Below are 11,633 nucleotides of genomic sequence, written 5' to 3'. Positions count from 1 at the left end.
GTGCTTGTTTTGGTTCTTTTTCCTTTGCTGTAGATCAAATGGATACTCAACTAATGGCAATTTACCATATTGTAAGCCATTAATTAATATGTCATAACATAAATATGTTATACTACCACTCTCTTAGCCTGCCCCAGCAATGCCTGACTGCCTCATTGAGAGCAGTCTAGGCTAAATTTCCTTGTCTGGGAATTGGGGCATGCTTAAAGTAGTCATCCCTGCTCTCTTGCTCTGTTTCCATCTTGTAGGCTCTTTGTGGCACTTAACACTGTAGAGTGATAGAGACCATTACAGATAAAACTCTGTCTCCTGGTCCCACTCAATCTTTCTCCAGCAGTGTATGGTAACTATACAGACATGACACAAATTCCAGTTCGAAGTGAACAGGGCTTAGGATTCAAGAATTCTGGGCATCTGTGTAGGTTTATGTGTGTATTTTAATGCTAACAGCTCAATGTGATAGTCACGTACAGCCTTCCCCCATACTCCTCCCTCACTGCTGGTGTGTGAGGAGAAATAATTCTCACTGTGGCTGCAAAAGATAACAAAAAATCTCAGTAATGCATGAACCAGGCACCCTCACACACACCTTTAAAGCCCACATGTGCCGACAAACTATGACTTTCTGATACAGGATGGTCTCTCAGGTGACCTAGAAAACCACCTGGCATATGGATCACTGCTCTGTTGCCTAGTTTCATAGAAACATGATTTACAGCAGAGAAGGATCAGCAGCCTTTTGGCAGGGCCGATTCTACTCATGTGTCTCAGTGGGGGGTGGGACTTTTTAATTTTTTTTTTTTTTTGCCTGCCGGAGCCTGGAAGAAACAAACTGTTTGCTGATTATAGTGATCTGAGCTCCATCCATGTTATTCTCAGTTACATAATGTATTTGATTACTAACATTCTGGAAATCGCAGGCTCTTCTGGCACAGAAGACTCTTTTCTGTAATGTAGCAGCATGAACACTGTTGTCATCTGAAAAAGACTTGAGCAGATTTGCAATTTATAAAACAGTTGTCCTCTTCCCTTAAATTTTCTTTCTTCTGTGTTTTTCACAGATGCAGCTAGAGCAAGTGTCAGAAAGCACCAACTAAAGTGCCATTCTGTTGCCTTCAGTATTAAGTATGTTCCTGTTGACAGTAACTGCTGTGATACTCAGCAGCCCAACCTCTGGATTCCCACAAAGAGTTAGGGCCTGTCCAAGCCCAGGAAGTGACAAGCTTTGCCCTTGGATTTTACAGCTGAACTATATCTAATAGCTATGCATGAGGGATACAAATACAAGGAAATATATATAATAAGGTGAAGGAAGAAATACAAATACAACAGCGTTAATGAATGTGGCAGTGTGCCCTTAGCACATGAGCAGACTAGCATTCCCTATCATCCTTTTGGGAAGGGATAGGAATACTGGTTTATAGACTTATTGAAAAAGATGTAAGCTCTTTGGATGCAGTGGCCTTTTTCATGTCTGCACTGTGTTGCCATTGTGGTTAAAAAGTAGAAAGAAGAGCCAGGAAGCTGCTTGGCAGGTGAGAAGAGGGGGCAGCAAGGGTGTCCTGTCTGAAGGCTGGCAAAAGAGGAGTGTTCGGATGCAGGAAGGTGGTAACAGAGTAAAGGCTGCAGGATAACATTCATTATGCTGTGTCTATTTGGGGGCCTCCCAGTTCAAGGGAACTATGGGGCAACTGAAAAAATCCAAGATAGCCAGGGCCTAGAGCATATGGCTTAGGAGGAGAGCTGTGTGGATTTAGTCAGAAGGGAAGGCTGAAGACCAGTCCAATAGCTCCCTGATAGCTGCTTGTAGTTGACTCCTAAATAAATGAAAGCTATGGACCAATCCCTGGCTCCAAAGCGAAGTTGCACAGACAACCTGCTATATCCACTGCTTTCAACTAGTCTCTTCTGGAGCAGACTGGGTGCATATGAACTGAGCCCTGTGTCTCATCTGGGCTCCATACAATACCTCTGTGGCCCCAAGACTTGATTACTGTTTGTAGATTTTTTTCAGGTCAAAATATCTGCAATAATGTGAAGGATGTTCTGTAGCCCATGGTGTGCTTTGCATGTTCTGAAGTGTGGCAGAAGGGAGGGCTGAAGGTGCAAATCATGCTGTGATGGTTTTGAAGCACTGTATGGAATAGCAGGAGACAAACATGGTGCATCACGTCCATATTTTGTTTCTGCAATGGTCCTTTTTTGGGGGGGGCTGTCTACAAGGCCAGCATCTTGGAGAGAAGTGGTTCAGAACAGGACCAGGAGAGGACTAACAGAAAGTATCCACACTTGAGCTGTACCAGGCCTTCCAGACAGACCTAGTGTTTTAGACTGCCCTAAATATCTTTCACTACCCATTGCAGGAAGGCATAGGGCCCCAGCATCACTGGTGACATCCTTCCAGGTTGGTTGAGGAGGGCAGGTTGAGAACTAGTCTAGGAGGTGGGTAACCTGTTTAGGTCTCCCAGCAATTTGCCCAGCCTCAGGCTTGAAGCGCAAGCAGAAGAGCGGGGCCCTGCTCTCAAGTGCCACCTCCGTGGTAAAGCTTTGGTGCCTCTATGAACGGCTTTGCAAGCTTTGGGTAGCAGTACAGTGCCAAGACTTAAAAACTGAACCCCTCTCGCCACCACCCGCCTGTCACTCTCTGCTGTTTTTGGCTCTGCAGCATTTTGAGCGAGCTGCAAGGGCCCCTCATGGCTGGGGGCCCTGCACATCCGCACATCCAGGCGTCACGGGGAGGCCTCCGGCTGCAGGTGGCATCTCCTGCTTGTGCCAGCGACTTTCCAGGAGAAGCCCGGGAAGATGCCTCTCCCCTCCCAGAATGGCTGGCAAAGGAGATGCTGAAAAGGCAGCAGAGAAGTTACTCAGTCGGCCTCATGGAAAATATATCAGAAAACCTGAAAGTTCAGCGTCACTTCAACCCTGCAAAGAGCCTCTCAAAAGGAAAGGTATTGTGGACATTACAGTGTGCATCCCTCGGCCTCTAGCAGTCCCTGTTGTGAGCAGGATTGGACCCAGAGGAGCTGGGCAGCCAGACACAGAGCTGACAATAGCTCTTTGGGTGAACTTATTTACAGTAACATGTAAAGAACTGGTGATGGCAAGCTGAGTTAGATGGGTGCCTATTCAAGGTGGAAGATGGGAATCTGCAAGCCAGCAAAAAATATGAGAGTGGCTACATAATTCAAACTTTATATAGTGCTGGTATTGGCTCTGCAGCAGATCCAGGGACAGAGAAACCAAGCTCTTTTTTATCTTGACAGTGTGAGCTGCCCAAACTGAAGCCTGCTGCTCAGGCAATCATTTCCAGAAACCTGCCTATCTCAATTAGGCTGTAATGTTTACATTGAATCCCCAGAAGATGGAGCAGAGAGAAGCTCTCTTTTCCCTAACTGAGCTGAGTTGGAGTTGAAAACTCAAGAACATGTGGGTGGGAGGTAAGGAGAAGTAGGGAGGATGCAGAATACAGGATTGCCAGAGCAAAAGCAAAACAAATAGGGTGTGAAAGGTCTGGGAGCAGATATGGATAAGCAGGTATACAGCAAGTATGAGGTTTGATTAGTCAGAGGAAATTCCATGCGTGGATGCAGACGGATCCAACTTCTGAGCAGGTCCAGGTCTCTAGGTGGACACAGCAACATGACCTGCTCCTAAGTGAATGACAGCGCTTTGGACTGTGGTCAGGACCTGAACATGCATAGTATGAACAAGACTGATCATTGTAAATAAAAAAATGCCTTCTCTCTAATCAGCCAGTTATTTATTCACTTTCAGGAAAGCAGGATGGGATGAGGGAGTGGTGGCATATTGGTGTTCAAGAGCAAAATTAGGATCTTAATTATTTGGCTGCTGCTCAGAAGGCAAAATTTTCAGTATAAATGCTAAGTATTGATTACGCTTATGATGATGACTGTGTAAAAAGGTATTGCCACTGCTGGCATGTGGAGTGTGTTTGGTTGTTCTTTTGCTTTGCCACAGTCTGGCTGTGCAGGAAGGGGCTGTAAGCCAGCCGGCCAGTGACTCCAGCTGAGGGCATTAGCCACAGAAGCACCCAAGGCAGGAATGGCTGATACCATGGGCTTAAAATAGAGTTGGTGCTGCTCCCTTCAAAATTAATGCTGAATTCTCATTGTCTTTCATGTAGGTAGTAGGTGCAGGAAAGATACTTATTTAGAGAGTGTGATATACAAATGAGACCTTCTTTTCACAGTAAATGTATTTAAGAAAACAATCTGAGAGGAAAAGAAAGGTGTCTGCTCATTAGTTCAGATCTTGTCCCTTCTAAAGGCACCTAAATAATACACTGTGAAGCATTACTGCATGTAAGCCTAATAGCACTATAGGTGACTTATTTTTTAACACTTTGTTTTTATTATTATACTTTACAAGATTGAACAACAAATGACTCTTGAACAACTTCAGAGACTGAATTCTGCATTTCAGGTATGGTTTTACCAGTGAAATTGTTATCTCTTAGTGTAACATAAAAAATGGCCAAAACCACATGTTGATTGGAGAGAAGCATGGGAGCAGGGAAAAATGCCTTATCTATCTTGTGCAATGTTTGTGCAATGTGTTTTGTGCAATGTTAATGCTTCTAATTGACACTTTCTTCCCTGAGTGATTGTCACATCAGTTTGCTTTGGAATAAGAACGTTTGGGGTGGAAATTATGATTTATAATAACTTTGATGTAGTCATTCACTCTCTCTGAAAAGTGGCTGTTTTCCTGATGTATTGGTTTCAGCAATCTCCTTGGAGCATATTCTTTACAGAGGTTGCTCATTCCCATGTGGGTATTCACAGGAATACTCAACAATCAGTGCTTTATAATCAATAGGGAAGTATTCTATGTTCTCTTTAATCAATATATCTCTCTTTCGGGATTCTAAAATCCCAATATGGGGAATCTTTCCTGTTGCCACCTGCACACGACATCAAATGCCCCGCAATGTGTCCTCTGAGCACAAGCATGGGAGCAAATGCCTGGAGGCAGCAAGGGAGCAGATCTGCCATAGCAGCCAAGCCCCCACAAAAGAAGCCAGTGCTACTGCTGAGCTTCCCTAAGTGATGGCAGTCCAGGGGAATCTCCTTACCTGGCACAAGGCTTAGGAAGGGAGGGACGCAAGGCTTGTCAATATGCAGTGGTTACCTGGGGCATCTGATGTTTGCTGGTGATAAATTTATTCTTCTTCACAATGATTCGTGTTTTCTGGCACTCAAGGAGGAAATCGCATTTTGGAAGAGGAAGGGAGAGGGAAACGGGTCTCTGGGATTAGAGCCACCAGCTGCTTTTGGGAGCTAGTAATATGGAAGAAGCCAAAAGCTGTCAAAAGGGAAAGATCTTTTTAACAGAGGAGGAAACCTGGCATCTAGACAGAAAAAAAAAGAGCAGCTGTAGGTTGGACAGCCTACACACACAGTGATGGCGTGCAGCAATAACAGCACTGTTCCTTTCCTCCCCTTGCAAAATGTTTGCAATCAAGAGGCTAAATACAGCTCTTGTGCTGCTGCTGTTCACGAGAGGAGCAACTGGAGCAGTCCCTGGGAGATGCTTGTTGTGCCTGCAAGGGGAGGGCGAGCCGCCTGCAGAAACAGGGTGACGGAGGCCTGGTCGGAGCTCGGCCCCTGCTCCAAGCTCCAGCACTTGTCTGACACGAGCAGGTCACCGGGCCTGTGGGACAGCCCACCTGCAGGTGCTGGGCTCCTCGCAGGCCCTGTACTGAGTGTGCTCCTCCGTTGGCTTCATCGCAGTGCTGGCATGAACCCAAGCGCATCCTCAGCATTTCCCTACCTGGCACACGATTTCCAGAGCATGGAGCCTGAGGTGCATGGCCCAGCAGGACTGTAGTTTGAACACATCTGCCTAAGCTCGGCTTCTGTGCCCCAAATCTGAACCTATCAGTAAAAATCACAGTGCTTCCCTGTCTCTCCAACATGTTCATGAAATACTCAGGGGAGTAATGAAGTTGCCAGAACTCAGAAATGAGATGATTCACACCAGAAAGCCTAGCAATTTTGGCAGTAACTACAACAGTTTTTTAAGTGGGCAAATTGTTTGCCATGGAGTCAATGATCCAGCTGCAGAAGGGGTGAATTTGCAGACTAAGTGCCCTGCCAGAAACATCCCAACTTCTCTGCAGATACTGCCAGTTGGTTGTGGGGGGGCTGCTAAGCTGAGCAGTGCAGTAATCAATGCTGGCAAAACAGAAAAAAATCCCAGATGGCTGAATTCAAGTCCTAGAAATAATGCTGAGACACTTTAAATAAAGAATAAATAGCACTGTTTTCTGTATGACCTGAAGCAATCACACCTCAGGACCTTGGCTGAAACTGGCTCACTGCCTCCAGGATATCTGACTGACTCAGGTTGTCTTCATAGCAGTGAAGGACATCAAAGAAAGAGGAGGAAAAAAAAAAAAAGAAGGTGTGTGAGGAGGTGACTCCGAGGCTGGAAGCAGGGCTGCAGGGAGGGAAAACAGTGTTCTTCTGCATTCTGCACCTTTTTCATAGGAACTAGTCTGTGACCCTGACTCTGAAGTAGACTGAACCTCAGAAGCAGAAGAGGGAGGAAACGAGTAGCTGAACATAGAGAAAGTGGAGAGACTAGAAAAGAGAGCAAGACAAGGGAGCCAGGGAGTAGAAAGTGTCAGAGGCAGAGAAAGATTTGCAGGATGGAAAAAAATCACCCAAAGTCAGTTACAAGCTTTACAGATGCCAGGAAGGAGGGGAAGCATGAATGGGTTGGCATTCCAAGAGAGTCTACCAGCAAACACATTTCGGAGTCTAGCAGCAAACACACTTGCTTCATTTTCAGAGGAGGCTGGGAGGGATGAGAGCAGAGCTGTGGCTGCAGTTGGGGTGCCTGGGCCGCATTCCCAGCCTGGCAGGTACCTGGTTTTCTTGCTCATCGCTATCCAAAAGCTGCTCTATTCCTTCATCTGACAATCCAAAAGGCTGGCCAACCTGGTTAGGAGGGCTTTAAACTAGGCGAGAAAGGGGAAGGGGAGTGTCACATGGACAGGGCAATCAGGACCACACAGCCTAGGTCAGATGGCATCCAGCGGGAGTATGCTAGTGGGGAAGTGAGGATAGGAAATGATCACAGAGGGTCCTCTTTCACCCCTCCTGGGAAACCTGCAGGCTCAATTACTTCCCTGAAATGCCTGTACACCAATGCACGGAGCATGGGGAATAAGCAGGATGAACTGGAGATCTGTGTGCGGTCCCAGCGTCATGATCTCATTGGAATCACAGAGACATGCTGGGATAGCTCACACGACTGGAGCACTGCCATGGAAGGCCATGTGCTCTTCAGGAAGGACAGGCTGGGAAGGCGAGGTGGTGGAGTTGCTCTTTATGTGAGAGAGCAACTGAAATGCATGGAGCTCAACCTGGGAGTGGAGGATGAGCGAGTTGAGAGCTTGTGGGTAAGGATTAGAGGGCAGGCTAATGTGGGAGACACTGTGGTGGGTGTCTGCTACAGGCCACCTGACCAGGACGAGGAAGTTGATGAGACCTTCTATAGTCAGCTGGATATTACCTCACGGTCACAGGCCCTGGTTCTCATGGGGGACTTCAACTATCCTGACATCAGCTGGAAGGACAACACAGCCAGGCACAAACAGTCCTGGAGGTTCCTGCAGTGCGTTGATGATAACTTTTTGACGTGGCTTGTGGAGGAGCCAATGAGGAGAGGTGGGCTACTGGACCTCGTGCTAACAAATAGAGAGAGACTTGTGGGAGATGTGAAGGTGGGGGGTAGCCTCGGCTGCAGTGTCCATGAGTTGGTGGAGTTCAGGATCCAATGAGGAGGAGACAGGGCTGTAAGTAGCCTTGCAACAATGGACTTCAGGAGGGCCAACTTTAGCCTCTTTAGAGACCTCCTTGGAAGAATCCCAGGGCTAGAGCTCTAGAAGGAAGGGGGGCCCAAGGGAGCTGGTTAGTTTTCAAGCGGCACTTCCTCCACGCCCAGGAACAGGGCATCCCTGTGTGTAGGAAGGCAGGCAGAGGGGGCAGGAGACCTGTGTGGATGAGCAAGGAGCTTGTGGCAATGCTCAAGCAGAAGGCAGCGGTATACAGAATGTGGAAAAAAGGACAGGCCCCCTGGGAGAAATACAGGAACGTAGTCAGCGCAGAGATGCGACAAGGAAAGCTAAGGCACATGGAACGCGATCCGGCAAGGGATGGTAAAAATAACAAGAAAAACTTCTTCAAATATATTAACAGCAAAAGGAAGATCAGGGAAAATGTGGGTCCGCTGGTGAACGGGGTGGATACCCTGGTTATGAATAACACAGAAAAAGCAGAGTTGCTGAACGCCTTCTTTGCTTCGGTGTTTACCAAGGGCAGCCCTTTAGAGCTCCAGGCCCTAGGGACAAGAGAAGAAGCCTGGAGAGAGGAAGACTTGTCCTAGGTAGAGGAAGGTTGGGTCAGAGAGCACCTAAGGAAACTCCATACCCACAAATCCATGGGCCCTGATGGGATGCACCCCAGAGTGCTGCGGGAGCTGGCAGATGCCATAGCTAAGCCGCTCTCCATCATTTTTGAAAGATCCTGGAGAACGGGGGAGGTGCCGGAGGAGTGGAAGAAGGCCAATGTCACGTCAGTCTTCAAAAAAGGCAAGAAGGAGGACCCAGGAAAATACAGGCCAGTCAGCCTCACCTCTGTCCCTGGAAAAGTGGTGGAATGGCTCATATTGGCCGTTGTCTCCAGGCATGTGGAGGACAAGAAGGTGCTCAAGAGCAGTCAGCATGGATTCACCAAGGGGAAATCTTGCTTGACTAACCTGATAGCCTTCTGTGATGGAATGACCAGCTGGATAGATGAGGGGAGAGCGGTGGATGTCGTCTATCTCGACTTCACCAAGGCTTTTGACACCGTCCCTCACAATATCCTCCTGGGCAAGCTCCGGAAGTATGGGATAGATGAGTGGACACTGAGGTGGATTAGGAACTGGCTGGATGGCAGAGCTCAGAGGGTGGTGATCAGTGGTGCAGAGACTGGTTGGAGGCCTGTAGCTAGTGGTGTACCCCAGAGGTCAGTCCTTGGTCCAGTCCTGTCCAATTTATTCATCAATGACCTGGATGAAGGCACAGAGTGCTCCCTCAGCAAGTTTGCTGATGATACCAAACTGGGAGGAGTAGCTGATACCCCAGTGGGCTGTGCTGCCATCCAGAGGCACCTGAACAGACTGGACAACCGGGCAGTGAAAAACCTCATGCAATTCAACAAGACCAAGTGTGGGGTCCTGCACCTGGGGAGAAATAACTCCAGGCACCAGTACAGGCTGGGGATCGACCTTCTGGAGAGCAGCTCTGCAGAGAAAGACCTGGGTGTCATGGTGGATGACAAGTTGACCATGAGGCAGCAGTGTGCCCTCGTGGCCAAGAAGACCAATGGGATCCTGGGGTGCGTTAAGAAGAGCATCTCCAGCAGGTCGAGGGAGGTGATCCTGCCCCTCTACTCAGCCCTGGTGAGGCCACATCTGGAGTACTGGTCCAGTTCTGGGCTCCACAGTACAAGAGGGATGTGGAACTGCTGGAGAGAGTCCAGGATGAGTCCAGGAGAGTCTACAAGGATGATCAGGGGCCTGGAACCTGTGCCCTATGAGGAGAGGCTGAGGGAGTTGGGCCTGTTCAGCCTGGAGAAGAGAAGGCTGAGAGGGGATCTAATCAGTGTCTATAAGTACCTCAGGGGAGACAGTGAGGAGGATGGTGCTGGCCTCTTTTCAGTGGTGGCTGCTGACAGAACTAGAGGAAACTGACAGAAACTGAAGCCTCAAAAGTTCCACAGGAACTCAAGGGAAAATTTCTTAACAGTGAGGGTGACAGAGCCCTGGAACAGGCTGCCCGGAGAGGCTGTGGAGTCTCCTTCTCTGGAGATCTTCAAAACCTGCTTGGGATGCAGTCCTGTGCCACATGCGCTAGGTGACCCTGCATGTGTGACCCTCTAGAGGTCCCTTCCAACCTTAAGCATTCTATGATTCTATGAATCCCCAAAAGGCCAAGGGGGACACCACTCACTGCTGAGGGTTAAAGGGAATTGCTGTCTTCCTGCACCATCCACTGGCTAGGCAGGTATTAAAGAGCACCCGATATCTTCTCTCTCTTGACTTCCTGCTCCATTCTCCTCAGGAGGACACATTAAGCTCAGGATATGGATGATCTTTAGCAAGACTTGCCCCAGCTCTGAGCAAAAATCTCCCCAGCTCTGAGCAAAAATCTCAATCCCATAGGATCCATAGTGTATGTGTTTTGAAAGCACTTTGCCATATTTTATACACTATTTAAAAGTTGCAAACTATGCTTTTCTGAGTAATAGCTATATTTCTATGGAACCTGAAATTACCATATTTTGTCTGCTGGTGCAAAGAAAGGACTTGGGTTTATTTCCTGCTCTTTTTTTTTTTCTTCATTTTTGAACAACAACGAGACTTTTGCATCCAGATAGCTGAAAGCAAGGTTTTATTTTGTCTATTAAATAGTATCACTAAGCTGAAAAATACACAGAGATATAAGTCCAGTTGACACTAAAGTCAGGAGACAACATCCATCCCAGGGTACTAAGGTAATGTAGAATGTATTTTCTAACTACTGAAGTAAAGAATTCAGGTTGGATGGCCCATAAAACAATGAAGAAAATGATTGTAATTTTAGACTAAATTGCCAGAATCTATGTTCACATTAACATGCTTGTTAATGAATAATCTTTAAAAATAAAAATATTTTTTCAGCAGTTTCTCGTTCTTTCTTTTACTCTCAGGAACTGGAAAAGGATGGGTACAAATCACTGGATTTAGAGAAGTTTAAGCAGATAATGAAGAAGTGCATGAGTCCACATAACACAGTGAGTGAACTACAATTTTACAAAAGCCTTGAAAGGAACACCACATTTTGTTAACCCTGCAGATACGAGATCATTTGAGGTTTGTGCTGTTGAAGCCTCTGAATTTTCCTAAAAACCCAGAATATTAGGCATTCAAAATAAAATATGGAATATGGGAGAACCGCATTTTAAATATATAGTTGCTCCCTGTGTCCAGTTCGGTTACTTGTTTGTGCTTGTGAAAAGGGAGATTAAGAATGATTGATGGTATTAAGTGAAAACTGTAGAATAACTCTGAGAGCAGAAATGAACAATATCTAGGCCACTATCTTTTTTGTTCAGTCATTAAGAGGTTAGCATTTTTATGTAAAATTATTTCATAATTGGATTAGTCTGATCCATGTTTGGAAAAGTATGTATTCCTGAAATTCTGTTACTCATTTAGAAAGCAGCACCAAAGCTGAGACTGCAAAACCCAATTATTGCCAGCTGAATAAAAATCTACTATGAAAGTAGTGGATATTAACTCAATTACTTTTCACATATTTGTCTCAAATATGTTTATCTTATCATACACCCTTTTCAGAATGACGAGCAAGTTGAAAAGCTTTTCATGAAAATAGACTATGCTGCAACAGGAAATATTCAGTGGGTGAGTATCCATTTGGGACAGGTTGGAGGGGGGCTTGTTATTTTGTTTACTCTAACTTGGAGAACAAATTTTTAGTCAGCAAGGAATGATAGCACTGCAACCTCAAAAATTCAGCAACAGAATTGACCTTTAAGTCAGGGTTCACAGTATATTAA

The 11,633-nt window shown here is 46.4% G+C and overlaps 1 long non-coding RNA gene across 1 annotated transcript; it reads left to right on the top strand.

The window, feature by feature from the left end:
* The first annotated feature begins 2,855 nt into the window (after positions 1-2,855).
* Positions 2,856-10,847, top strand: LOC148595135 (uncharacterized). Its single transcript, XR_015913224.1, has 3 exons — positions 2,856-2,948; positions 4,390-4,443; positions 10,764-10,847. It is a non-coding gene; the product is annotated as an uncharacterized LOC148595135 (long non-coding RNA).
* Positions 10,848-11,633: the final 786 nt, after the last annotated feature.

The sequence above is a fragment of the Tinamus guttatus genome, unplaced genomic scaffold (assembly GCF_059628265.1).
Source record: "Tinamus guttatus ecotype Peru unplaced genomic scaffold, ASM5962826v1 Tinamus_guttatus_pri_ptg000150l, whole genome shotgun sequence".
Lineage (NCBI taxonomy): Eukaryota > Metazoa > Chordata > Aves > Tinamiformes > Tinamidae > Tinamus > Tinamus guttatus.
This window is presented reverse-complemented; position numbering and strand designations above follow the sequence as displayed.